We start from the raw sequence: 14,685 nt of genomic DNA, 5'->3' as shown, positions 1-14,685 counted from the left end.
TGCACTTGTAGGTCCCTTTCCCTCCTTTAAGATCTCTTTGGGATGTAAGCCCAGTAGAAACACTGATGGATCCAAACAGTATGGGTAGTTTGATAACTTTTTGAGGATCATTCCAAATTGCATGATGTTCTTCTCAGAAAAGTTATAGTCTTCTTGGTGCTTAACTGCCCTGAAGGTTCCCAATAGAGTTTCAAAGAGATTGACATATTTGATTCTTACTTGGGAACATAAACTTCACAAGTAATTTCCTATCATCATCTTTTGTTTCCCTATCATTTTATTTTTTGAATCAAGCAATTAATTTTATGTTTCATATTCATTATGGCCTTCCAATCCTAAATTGCTCATTCATTCAGTGTCCCCTTCTTCCTTTCTTGAAAAGAAATTATGGTGACTCCATAGACCAAGTTATCTTCTGTATACTCTCACTCAGTTTTCAAGTTAATGTTATCATTGATTTATGAATGGTTTTCATTACTCATGATTTCTAGTCCATTTCTCAATCTAGACAACATCTATTTTTGTCTCAGAATAAACGACGCTTGTTTTTCTGACTGTGTAACTTCTAATAATTAAAAAAAATTGAGTAGAATATATGTATTAGTTTCTTAATTTCCTCTACTTTGAGGAATTTCATTTTCTCCTTTAAAAAATCCTTTATCCTTTTCTGTTCTTAATGATTTAAAAAAATAGCAGAAGGATTTGTCTGATGATATGGGTATTAACTTTGAGTTCTCAGATAATCTCAGTGGTAGATTTTGTCTATTTTCTTCAGGATCAGCCTTTGCTGAGGCATTTTACCTCAGTGAAATGTTACCAGCTACCAGTTAGGAATTAAAAAAAAATTATATGCATGAATTAAACAAAAGTGATAATTATATTCCAAATTAATTTTCATTTTATATTTCTTTATATTGTCACATTAGCAGAATGTAGATAACTTTAATTTTAAAGTAAGCCACAGGTGATTTAGAGAAGGATTTTTTATGCTACAGATGTTATGGCGAGTAAAAGAATCTTTCAGAATTTGTTATGAAACTTGATGGACTTTTGATTTAACATTCTTTAATATTAATGTCTGTCAGAAAATAATTTCCTACTCATAAGGATTATTACTTTGAAGTAATATAAATTAAATTATATTATAATATTATTTATTATGCATGCATATTATACACATATAATAATAATAGAGAAATAACCTGATAGACTTGGTTGAATGGTATTATTATTTAATGTAAAAATCTAATTAAAACTCAAAAAAACTATTACATTTTAAAAAAGTATTAAAAATACTCAGTAAAAAATAAGAACAGGAAGAAAATAAAGAATTGTGGTCAGTTGGGAAAGAGGTATTTGGTAAATAAGTGAAAGTATTTCTGATAATTGGTTAAAAGGAACTTGAGATTTTATAATAAATCAAATCTCTGTCCACATAACAAAGTACTTAGGAACAAACCAATACATACTTTAATGGTTGTTTCTTTGAGATAGAAATGAATATATTCAGTGAAACATTTACTTAAATATTTGTTTCAGACTGGTGTTTCCTAAAGTATCATAAAGCATTTCCAGTTAAAACAATTAATTAGTGCCTATCCAGAAGAGCCAAAAGGTGCTATTGCCCTGTGTTGTAGTGCTCAACTTGGTGAGGACTTTCAGGCTTTTCTAACTGACAGATGTCTTCTTTTAGTGGGCCATTTTTAATGAGTCAGTTTGCTCCCTACTGTCAATAGACCATATGTAGATCACATATAGAGCAACAGTCTGGAGACAAAAGTCCTCAACCTGCTGGAGTGGGTGTCCACTCCTCCACACAAAGAATTTTAAGAGATGATGTTAAAAATAAAACAGTTTTATGACAGTTACAAATAAACTCAATTTACATAAAATTTGGAATAGCAAAATTTTGAAGAACCAAATTAATTTGTTAGGCATTACACCATCTCTTACAGTTAAAACTTTTTTGGCTCTCTATGCCATTATTTTGTTTTAATCACATAGACTCTGTTTTTGAAAAAGTCATTGAAACATTTGATACATGAAGAACATTATTGATATCATGAAAGTAAAAAATGATTTTTAAAATTCATTTAAAAAGTAGTAGTTATTTTTCCAAAATTTTCAGCATTCACCTTTGCAAAACCTTTTGTTCTAAATTTTCCCTCTCTCCCTTCCTTCTTTCCCTTCTCCAAGACAGCACGCAGTACAGTATAGCTTACACATATGCAATTTTCTAAACATATTTCCATACTCACCATGCTGAGCAAAAAAAATCAGATCAAAAGTGAAAAAAATAAACAAGCAAATAACAAAAAAGGCAAAAATGCCATGCTTTGATCCACATTCAGTCACCTTAGTTCTCTCTCTGGATGTGGATGGTATTTTTCATCACAGTGGAATTGCCTTGAATTACCACCTTATCACCATTGATCATTACATAATCTTATTGTTACTGTGTACAGTGTTCTCTTGCTTCTCCTCACTTCACTCAGCGTCAGTCCATGTAAGTCTTTCCAGGCTTTTCTGAAATCAGTCTGAACATCATTTCTTACAGAACAATAGTATTCCATTTCATTAATATACCATAACTTATTCAGCCATTTCCTGAGGGGCATCCACTTAATTTCTAATTCTCTGCCACTACCCAAAATGCTGCTACAAACAATTTTGCATATGTAGTTCCTTTTCACTCTTTTATGGTTCTTTGGTATATAGACCCAAAAGAGACACTACTGGATCAAAGGATATGCACAGTTTGATAGCCCTTTGGGCACAGTTCCAAATCATTTCCCAGGATGGTTAGATCAATTCACAACTCCACCAACAATGCCTTAGTGTCCCACATCACTTCTAATATTCATCATTATTTTTTCCTATCATCTTAGCCAATCTGAGGGGTATGAAGTGGTACCTCAGAGTTATCTTAATCTGCATTTCTTTAATCAATAATTGTTTAGAGCATTTTTGCTCTATGACTAGAAATGCTTTTAATTTCATCTGAAAATTGTTCATATCATTTGACCATTTGACAATTGAGCAATGGTTTCTATTCTTAAATTTGAGTGAATTCCCTACATGTTTTAGAAATGAGACTTTTTCAGCAACCCTGGCTGTAAAAAATTTTTTCCCACCTTTTTGTTTTCCTTCTAATTTTGGCTGCATTAGTTTGGTTTGTGCAAAAATTTCTAAATTTAATATAATCGAAATGATCGCTTTCACATTTCATAATGTTCTCTAGTTCTTCTTTGATCATAAATTCCTCCTTCACACATTTGAGAGGTAGACTATCCCTTGTTCTCCTAATTTACTTATAGTAGCATCCTTTATATTTAAATTACTAACTCATTTCAACTTTATCTTGGCATAGCATATTAGATGTTGGTTACTAACTAGTTTCTGCCATACAATTTTTTAGTTTTCCAGGAAATTTTTGTCAAATAGTGAGTTCTTATTCCAGAAGTTGGGGTTTTTGGGTTTATCAAACACAAGATTATTATAGTCATTGACTACTGTATCTTGTGAACCTAACCCATTCCCACTGATCCACTACTCTGTTTCTTAGCCAATACTAAATATTTTTGATGACTGCTGCTTTAAAATGTAGTTTAGGTTTGGTATACCTAGGTCACCTGCCTTTGTAAGAAATTACCTTTCTTAACTTGTCTTTCTTCTGTCTTTTGAATGTTCTTATACCTTATTACCCAATAAGAAAGGTAAAAAAACAATCCCTGCCCTCATGGAGCTCATAGTTAAATGGGAGAAGCAACATGAAAGCAACTATGTATGGATAAGGTACATGTAGGATAAATTGTATATTATCAATACAAGGAAAATACTAGCATTCCGAGGTATTAAGAAAGACTCTTTGCAGAAGGTAACTTTAATGCGGACTTTAAGAGGAAGCAAGGGAAGTCTGGAGACAGAGAAGAGGGGTAGGATTCTGGGAATGGAGGGACAATCAGTGAAAATGCTTGGAATTGAAAGAGGGGAGCATCTCCTGCAAGGAATGGCAAAAAAAGCTAATGTCATCTGATAATTTTTCTTTGTATTCCCCATGCTTAGCATAGTGCCGGTTTATAGTAGACACTTAGTAAGTGTTTGTTGACTTGTGTCTGCTCTTGAATTCCCCTCTGTTGAAGTATAAATGAACGTGTACTGAAGTTCCACAGACTTTACTATTAGGATATGATGAAGTCCCTTGGTGATTGATTGTTTGATCCACTTTCAGTTACTTCCAAACTTTATTTTATTAGAAATCTCCATTGCCTGGAGGCCATTGAAAAGGCACAACATTTAGAGTAGTTCCTGATATAGATACTCACAACTTAACTCAGTACCAGGTCAAGGTGGGGAATAAGGAGCCTTATCTGAAATGGACTTTTGGGGTGATCAGTGAAAATCTACAGTGACAATTTCACTTGTCAGTAATTTTAACCTTTCTTTGACTCAGTTTTAAAACCCTTCACTGTGAAGAACTTGGAGCCCATGTTGGGGTTGTGTGTGTGCTATTTTTTATTTTTAAGAATTCTATAGGAATTATTGCAGAAGAATTGTTTTTTTTTTTTCCCCTTTTGGACTTTTACTACTTTTGCCATATTTCTTACTGTTCTAATGATGGAAGTGAGAGAATTGAGCTTTGCTATAATCTTTTGCTATCATCTTTTCAGAAGTCTTAAATGACTTGTCCATGAATATAAAAATAGATGTGGCATAATCAGATCTTGAACCAAGCCCAATTGCCTTTAGTCTGTACCATACTGACTGCTTTAAGTTGAAGACTTGCTACAATTCCTCCCTGTTAATTTCTCTTAATGTATGTGTGTAAAGAGATGGGGGAAGGTTAAAGAAAATAAAATACTACTTGAAAAAAGTAAAACAGAAATTTCATTAAAAATAAATTTTTTTTGTAGAGATAATCCAATTCCTAATGATGAATATAATATATTTTATAATGGGATGAGCCAGTATATATTCTGTTTGAGTAACTCATTTGGTAGTAAGAGATGTGATTTATAGACCTTTTGTTTGTTTTCTTTTTCTGTTTCATGTTATCCACTAAAAACAAAAGGGGAAAGTGATGTTAGTTGCCAAATAATATGGTTTGGTTGAAAACATTTACTTATTTTGTATGTTTTTATTTTGAGATATTCATAAACACAAATGAAATATTAGTAAAATGGGCAAGATATGATGCCTATTGCAGTGTGGCATAAATTCACTTATAGTCTGGAATAGCTATAGAAGAGTAGGAGAAATTAACTACAAAAGCTAAAGAAAATGAGATTGAGGAGTATGGCATGATATGTTCCTAAAAGAGCTACATTTATGTAGAATAGAAAAGAAGACTCAAGAGGACGTTGATCAAAGTCTCCAGATCCCCTCAAGGTAACAGTATAAATGAAGGAAGGGAATTATTCATATTCTCTGAAGATTGTAGGAAAGCAGCAGTTGCCTGAAGCTAAGGAAAAAAAGTTTTAAGCTATACATTTAGAAAAAGTTCTCAATTTAAATTGAAAGAACAGGTGGACAATAGAATAGACAATGAAAAGTAACCCAAAATATTTCAGTTACTTAATTCAAGAAATGATTATGTGGAATGTTGACTAGTAATGGGATTACTTTGATTTTACTACTCTTTCAACATACTTTAATTCAACAAATATTAGTTGATACTGACTATACATGCAAAACTCATATATTGAGGAAGAAAAACAAGTTAGATTCTCTGTTTTAAGCAGCATTATAATAATCCATTAGGGAAGAAAATAATATGTCTATAAAATGCCGTGAACACAGAAAGTTTAATGAACAAAATGTTACAAGAATGCAAGGAGAGAGAACTACCTCTTCGAAGAATCAAAGAATATTCTTTGAAGAATGTAGAATGTAACTTAAGACTTGAAGGTTGGGCAAAAGCAAATGGAAGATAAGAATAGAGAATAGTATAAACTATTATACATATATAGATGTGAGAATCAGTAGGCATTTTTGGAGGATGGCAAATTGGATTAATTTTACTAAAGTATAGGTTATTTGAAAGAAGATAAGGTAAAATAGTGTTGGGACGGCCATACTGGAGCCATATTGATAGGAGGTCATGAATTCCTACCTGCAAATAATGGGTTCTGGGAATCATTTAGTCAACAAACATGTGTTTACTATGTATTAAAATCTATATGATCACTACTGTGTGTTAGGAATATTTATTTTGTATTTCAAGTTGTATAGGATATTTTAAAGTGGGGAAAAATAGAGAGGAATATATTAGGTAGGATTCTGTTTTAATAATATAAATGGTAATTAAAAAGATCTTTGAAGTAGGATGGGAATAGAATGTAGAGAATAGGTGTGAATTCTAGGAATTTTTCACAGAATTGACATATATATTTAGAGGTGAAAGGTACCTTTGAGGTCATCTAGTTCACTTCTTGTCAATGAAAGTCAAGGAAACTAAGGCCAAGGGAATATAGATGATTTGTTTGAGGTCTTGAAGGTACTAAGTAGAATATATAAATCCCAGAATCATTTCCCAATGGATATGGTCAAAGAATAAAAATAAACTCTTCTTAAAAAGGAGAATTCTAAACTATCACCAATCATTATGAGCTCTAAATCACTCAATAATTGAGGTTTCTCATCTCCAATCAATTAGCTAAGATGGCAAAAAATGGGAATAGTCAATATAAATGGGGTCATGCAGGAAGAGATAGAGACACTAATTATTGCTAATTAGTTTACCCATTGTAGAAAGGAATTTTGAATTATAGTATTTTTCTAGGATCTTATATTGACACTGACTAAATAGTTCATAACTCAATCCAGAGATCTCATTGCCAGAAATATATTTCTTTTCATTAAAGATAAAAGTTCCATATACACCACAATATTTATAGCAACACTTTTTGTAGTAGCAGAGAACTAGAAACAAAGTAGATAGATGCCCATTGATTGGAGGATGGCTAAACAGATTGTGGTACATGAATGTGATAGAATATTATTATGCATTGAGAAACATATGAAGAATAGTGAGACATGAGAAGACATATAAATTTATGCAAAATGAAGTAAGTAGACCAGGAAAAATATACTTAATGATAATAACATAAATGGAAAGAAAAGCAAAAAAAAATCAATATTAAAACTGAATGTGATATAATTATAATGATTTGGAGGTGGGTGACTGTGGGTATGGAATATTATATATGGTTGAAATTGATTGATTTGTTGCTTTCGATTTACTTAAATGCTTTATTCCCTTTTTAAAAAATTCTTTGTTATAGGGGATATGTCTCTTGAGTTGGCTAAGAAGATGGGGACTGACTGGGAAATGAAGGTGTTATAAAAACAAAAGATACCAAGACACTTTTTAAGGTCATCTTTTTCTTGAAGAGATAAATTATTTATATGGATATGTGCATATATGTAAAATGTATGTATGATGAGGTAAAATAGGCACCAGGAGTTGTAAATAGAAATTGATTAGGAAGAGCAATCATAATAGATTCAGTTCATGACATAGAACAATCATCATAAGACATTCTTTATAGATTACAAAGTTATGCTATTTATTATTTGAATTAACTAGGGGAAAGATGAGTTCTTTAGTGAAACTCACAGTTAATTCAGAGGGAAGAATCTTTAGAGGGAAAATGCCCCGAGGTGGAGAATATCTCATGGTAGGCTTAGTCCTGCAAAGGATTCAGCCAGGGGAAGGGTTACTATTTATTTATGTGAATATAGCTTTACAGGCTCAAGCAGTTACAATGGAGAATCATAAATGAATGAGCAGTTTGAATTTCGGGGTACAGAACTTTTAAAGTCTCCTCTGAAGTAAGGGGAGGAACAAGAGAGGAGGTTGGTAGATCAGAGGGAGGGGTCAAAGGAGGAGCGAGTTAGAATCTACGGGGCCGACCAGGTCCCAGACCTATCTAAAGATAAGTTAATCAAGACTGTCTTGGGAGAGGATTGAGACAAAGGGGGCTGATAAAGAGTTTCACCTCTCTTTATTGAGACAATGGAGGCCAATTTAGGAGTTTCATTGTCTATTATCCTTTACTCACAGGATTGTCTAGAACTGTGTTCCTTGTTTGTGGTTGATAATAACCCATGGATATCTGGGGAAGAGAATAAATTGGTTTCAAAGTCCACAGGAGGTATATATATATTGTAATGCAGGAGAAACTGAGGCAAGATAGAGATTAGAGAGTTTTTAATATTTTATTTGGATTTCTGAGAGTGAGAAATTTTCTGGGACCAAAGGATCCATTTTGGTCCTAGAGCCAATATCCCAAGCTCAAACTGCGGCCTGCAGGCCAGATTCGGCAGCTGAGGACGATTATCCCCCTCACCCAGGGTTATGAAATTTCTTTATTTAAAGGCCCACAAAACAAAGTTTTTGTTTTTACTGTAGTCCGGCCCTCCAACAGTCTGAGGGACGGTGAACTGGCCCCCTATTTTAAAAGTTTGAGGACCCCTGTAAGCATTCAGCATCGAATGTGAGATTCCAATGAATTATATGTTTCTATAGGTCAGGGTAAACAACGGGGTGGAATCTGAACATTGGTAAATGGTGGGAATTTCCAAGGTTGGATCATCAATCCGATTCTGACAGGATGGGGAGTAAGGACTATAAATTCTTGATAATTTAGGAGCACTTAGGAGCCAGGATGTTTGAACTCCCCCTTATCTTGAGATTGCACATTTACAATTTATAACCTTAGAGCAGTTAGCCCTAAGTCATATTAGTCCTAATGGTGGTGGTGATGGTGGGTTTGCAACTAAGGGATTGAGGCAGAACAATTCAAAGGAACTGAGGCAGAACAATTTAGGGAAATTGAGGCAGGACAATAAAAGGAAATTGTGGCACAACAATATGAATATATTTGTTATTTGCTATTGACGTGTTTTCAAACTATTGTCTCTTGTATGAATGTATATGTAATGTAAAGATCACTGGATTTAGAGTCAGGTGACAAATTTTGCTACAATGTGATCTAAGACTAATAAGTATCATTCAGGATACTGTCCTGGGCAAAAAAGACAAAAAATGTAAAATGACTTCCTAAGGAGCATATTTTCCCCTTATTATTATTAATGGTTTGAAGTTCAGATTCAGAATTTATGAACATAAGCAAACATTAATTTAGAACTATTTTTTATATCCTTCAGAGTACTTTAAATGTTGTTTCTTGCACTTTAGTATAAAATTGAAAATGATTTGGAGTGACTTAGGACTAATCCATGGCATTGGCATATCTTATCATACACCAAATATATTTGTCCTTAAACTTTAGATTTTTATAATTCCTTGACATATTTATTCTGTAAACTTGTACAGAAACATATATTGCTAAAATGTTATCTATCGAAAGATGTCTTAAAAATTGCCAAAGAATGAGCTAAATTAGTTTGTTGAACTTGGAATTGGTATTCCTTAAGTACTTAGATCATATATCAGAGGCTAATTAAGGAAAAATTAAGATAATCTTGAAGACCAATGTGATGCCAAATATTTTTGTTGCATCTTTAACCTATTAAAAATCTATTAACCTATGAAAGCAGCACTTCTATTATATACCAGTTATAGTAAATGTCTGCCTGAACCAGAGCAGTATACATTTCACCAAATATTTAAATCCTTACTGTGTTTAAGAGAGTTTGCTGTGCCTTGGGACTCTAAAAATAACCAACTGATAATTTCTGTTCTTGAGGACTTTAAAATCTAGTTAGAAAGATAATATGTGTATCCAAATAACTTTTTAAAAAATAGAATATAAATACAAAGGAATAGCCAGAGATATCATAGAAATATAGTCAGAATTTATCACATGATTGAATGTGGTGTGTATGTCTGTTTGTAATTGTGGTGTGTGGAGGTGGGGGGCAAGAGAGAGTGAAAGAATATGAAGAAAATGTAAAAAGCTTGGGGATTGTTGGTGTCCACATGCAGATTGGGAACTTGGTATATCAAAGATTTTGTGAAGAAGAAAAAAAATCTTTTTTTGGAACATCCTGAGTTTGAAGTGTTGGAAAATCATGTAGATAGGCAGGCTGATAAAATTGTGCTATTGGTACTCATGAGAGAGATTTGATAGCCACATGCATAGAGTTGATTGTTGAAGCTTTGGGAATAGGGTTATCAGAGGAAAAAATATAAAGAATAGATCCAGCCAGATTATAAAAGATGCTGAGAGTATGATGTAAAGGAATAAAGGAAATCAAGAAGAGTTTTATATATATATATATGAAAATATATATGAAGAGATCATCAAGCAAGTAATATCAGGAAAGTCAAAGGAGGAAACGGTGCCAGTGAGAAATGTCTGTGAGTTATTGTCATTTCCTTACCACATTAATAGTAACCAGAAAGTTTTACTTGTCAGCTCCAGTTGACAGTAAGAAGCAAAGCAGGAGAAAACATTCATTCCACAAACACTTATTAAGTGTTGTTAAGCAAGGCATGTGCTAGGCACTGGAGATACAAAGACAAAAAATGAAATAATCTCTGTCCTCAAGGAGCTTTCTTTTCTACTGGACAGAAATAACATATACTTAGGTGAAGAACTATAAAATTATATACAGTGAAGAGACAATTAGAAAGAGTAGTTATGTATAGAAAGAGTATTATGAAATGTTGTCTTACATTACAAAGAATAAATGCAAATGTGCCTGTAATGATTGTACAAAGGTGGGAGGGTGGGGGTAGTTCATAGTATATTTATTTTACTTACTTGCTTTTGGAATTACTCTATTTTGTTATTTTTTCATAGAGCCAATATCTGGAACATGGATATACCTTTAAACCTTGGTGCTTCTGTAGTATCTTACAAGCTGTGTAAAATTTGAGATTTTTTTTTTTTTAACCAATATAGACTTAGAATGAAAGTTGTGAATTGCTGATTTTTGTTCCTAGTTATCTCATTGGTTGCTGACTAATTCTGACAGGTTTTTCTGTAATCTTATTTTTTTCTCTAATAAATTGTAGCAACCCTCTTTTTTATCTGTCTACCTTATGAAGGTATATTGAAGATTAATGAGATGATAGGGCTGATCCTACAAGCAAGAAGGGTAAATTGCTCACTATTTTGAAGGTGCATTAACTTTCTGGGCCACTAGGGAACCATGTAGCAAATTACCTCTTTCAATTCACTTAAATGGTAGCCTGTGGCCTGAAATAATTCATGCACCTCTAAAAAGTGAGTAGTTTTCAGGCAGCGCTAAGTCTTATTTCTGTAAATTGCCTTGAACGTTTTTTGGATGATAGGTATTCTATAAGTAGAGCTACCATAAAATATTTTTAACTTTAGGTAGAATCAACCACCTTTAAATATTTTACCACTATTTCCATTATATGTGCCTATTTTTAAGATAATTTTGGGTATTGACTCATGTATGATTCAGGCATTTTAACTGTCCTTTCTAGGCCTTGTTAACATTTTGAGGCGCTGGCTACAAGAATGAGAACCTAAGATAAGTCTCAAACTTGGATCTTCTTTGTAGGTATAATGAGCTAACACCCCAGCCATTTGGCTCGCCCATTGATCTTATTTTAGAGGGGGAAAAAGCTTTTTGGTGGAATGGGATTATTTTACTTTAGCAGTTTTCTGTGTTATAAAGTTTAATTGCTAGTTTAAGTGAACAGAAGTAAATTTGTGCCCATATGGTGTTAAAGCATGTTAACTTTAAGAGAGAAAAATAATATGAATAATGCTTAGAGATGCTTTTCTATGCCAGAAACAAAAGTGTATCATTCTTGAAAATATGTTGTCACTTAAATATACCTATACCAAGAAAAGATAATGTTTTTTAAAGTTTTCATTCCTAAAACATGGCCTCTTCTAAGAGAAGAGCAAGCCTTGTAGTTCTTGGATGAGTTTGTAAGCTTCAGGGGAACTGAGCACGTAATTATTGTGAATTTTCTGTACTTCTATTCATATTAAATGCAAACATTGTATTCACAATCATTGAAAATTGTCATTAGTATTGCTGATAGTTGGCAAATTAATTCGTGTTAAGTAGAATATATTCTTAAATTTGACGTTTCCCAAATTAGATGAATTATGAACTTGATTAGTAAAACTTACCTTTCTATGTTCATCTGGCTTGTTGATTTGAACCAGTGTTCTTTTGCACTAAATCTTTATTTCTTTGATGTCTCTAGAAAAAGACTTTAGCTTTATCTAGGTAAACTTTTATGCAAATGATCTCACAGTTTGTTGTAAATATACAGTTTGTTTGGACATACAAATCTTTTCATCCATAAGATTGCATCTTGTTAGAGCCAGAAGAAAGATGTAATCTATGTTGCTCTTATGTATTTTTCATTCCCTTTCCCCACCATAATCTTTTAAAATCAATTACTTTTTTATTTTGGAAAAAAAATGAAAATTAAGCTGATTCCTTCTTTACCAGTTAAAAACATTTGGAGATTCTTTCAAAATAGGTTAGTAATTTTCTCCTCATTTACCCTCAATCCATTATTCTTTAGCGTTTTGTTTCCTACCATATATCTTTATTAAAAATTATTCAACTGCTTTCCAACCCAAAAATTCACAAAAGAACAAAATTCTGTTCTTTTGGGATGTTGAATGGTGCCTCACTATTAGGCACTTTGGGCACTGTGTGAAAGATGCTCTTGGGAAAGACACTAATAAGCAGCAACTATGCAGCTTCTCAGGAAGAATAGGTGGGCAGGTGGGGGGTAGGGAGGGACTGGCCCTTTGGTCTAATCTGAGATAAGTATAATGCTGGAGGAAGCTTTCAAAGAAAACCAGGGACTAGATCTCATGTCTTAAGAAGCACATTCATAGGGTATTGCTTTATTCTCAATTCTGAGTGTTTCAGAATATTTATCATCTTCTGAGCCATCCAAAGGGGTGGGACAAAGCTCTTTTCATCAATAGGGCCAGGTGGTCCCTGTAGTCATCACTGGCATCCAGATTTGGGATTTTTTCTTCAGTTAGGAGATAGACCATCAAGTCACCTGAGGCTCTTAGATGGTGCTTTTCAACTAGCTAGTGCTTGTCCTGGACAACAGCTGCATGCTTAAAAAATAAGAATACTTGATAAAGATCTTTTTGTTGTCTCTCATCCCATGGGCCTTTTTTGCTCTAGAACCCAACACAAACTTGATGGATTCATTCAACTGGCTAGATTTTAATTAAGATATTCTCACTGAGTTGCTATAGGATTTTGGTTTCTATACCATGTCTGAAACTGTTCCATTATTCACCAGAATGTTTCCTGGAGATTGTCATTTTTTGAGGGGATGGGGGAAGATGAGACTTCCTTGATGGGGACATTTCTCATCTCCTTACCAGTTATGCTTCATCTCAGGATATTTGTGAGTTCTATCTCTGTATCATTTTCTCTTCATATGAAAATAACAGCTTAACCTGTTCTAAGCCACTCCTATAGGCTTTTTTTTTTTTTTTTTTTTGGACTATGTTGCACAGCAGCTGCATCCTGCCCAACATTGTCTGTGATGTTTAATGTTATTTTCTGAAATAACTTTATGCACATGAGACTTTCTGAATCTCCTCATTTATAGTGAGGTATAGGAAAGTTTGGTATATAGAGACAGTATATCTGTGAAGCTCTTAGTCATCTGAGAACAGCTATGTTTGATCATTGTATTCTAGGATTTCATGATCACCAGCTGCCCCGTGCATGCTTGTTTTACTCTGTTCTACTCAGTTGCTGAGGGATGTTTCACATTCAAGGGGCTTCAATGATCCCTTTTCTTTTAGGTCACTGCCTGGCCTGTTTCCATCGTTTCACCTGTATGCCCAGTTCACCTCTACTCTTTTAAGTTTCAAGACCATTTTGCTAAAATAATTATAAGGGAAAATAGTCTTAAAAATCATGTTTGGCTGTTATGTCAAAGGCAGATGGGCCTGCTTGTTATACCCTTTGTGTTATGTCTTTTTAAGAATTTGTGAATTTTTTTTTCAAAATTTTAAAGAGAGAAACGGGGAAGTTGCTACTTTTCCAAACTATTTTCTCCTGCAACATTTATTATTATAGATTTCTCTTTAGGCTTTTCTGAACTGTATTTATAGAAGGATTTTAGTTTATACTTAATGAAATAAAAAAGACTTCCTAAGCATTAAATTTATTCAGGATCAGCATTTCAAGTTCGTGTAACCATAATCACAGTTGTATGAAAGACCAAACAAAAGTGGCATAAATCACTGACTTTTAAGTTACTAGAAAATATTTCATGATGTAGAAAGGAGATTCTAAGTATATTTATTATGAAGATATTGCAGTATTTCAGATGGCTGTCAGTCATAACTTAAGCTCAATATTTTGCTTGTATTATTCACCCAAAAAACCTTTTTTTTTTAATTGAAGCTTTTTATTTTCAAAACATATGCAAGGATAATTTTTCAACATTGATCCTTGCAAAACCTTGTGTTCCAAATTTTCTCCCCTTCTCCCCACTCCCTCCCCTTCATGGCAAGTAATCTAATATATGCTAAACATGATAAAAATATATGTAAATCCAATATAGACATACATATTTATACAGTTATCTTGCTGCATAAGAAAAATAAGATCAAAAAGGAAAAAAATGAAAAAGAAACCAAAATTCAAATAAATGATTTAAAGCAAAAATTCAAAAATCTCAAAAATATTGTGATCCACACTCAGTTTCCACAGTCCTGTCTCTGGGTGTAG

At 33.1% G+C, this 14,685-nt stretch overlaps 1 protein-coding gene across 3 annotated transcripts in view; it reads left to right on the top strand.

Moving 5' to 3' along the window:
• FAM172A (family with sequence similarity 172 member A) overlaps positions 1 to 14,685 on the top strand; it is a 501,056-nt gene that overhangs the window by 85,065 nt on the left and 401,306 nt on the right. The window lies entirely within an intron of this gene.

The sequence above is a fragment of the Sarcophilus harrisii genome, chromosome 1 (genome assembly GCF_902635505.1).
Source record: "Sarcophilus harrisii chromosome 1, mSarHar1.11, whole genome shotgun sequence".
NCBI lineage: Eukaryota > Metazoa > Chordata > Mammalia > Dasyuromorphia > Dasyuridae > Sarcophilus > Sarcophilus harrisii.
Note: the sequence above shows the minus strand (reverse complement) of the source record. Positions and strands in the feature narration are given on the sequence as shown.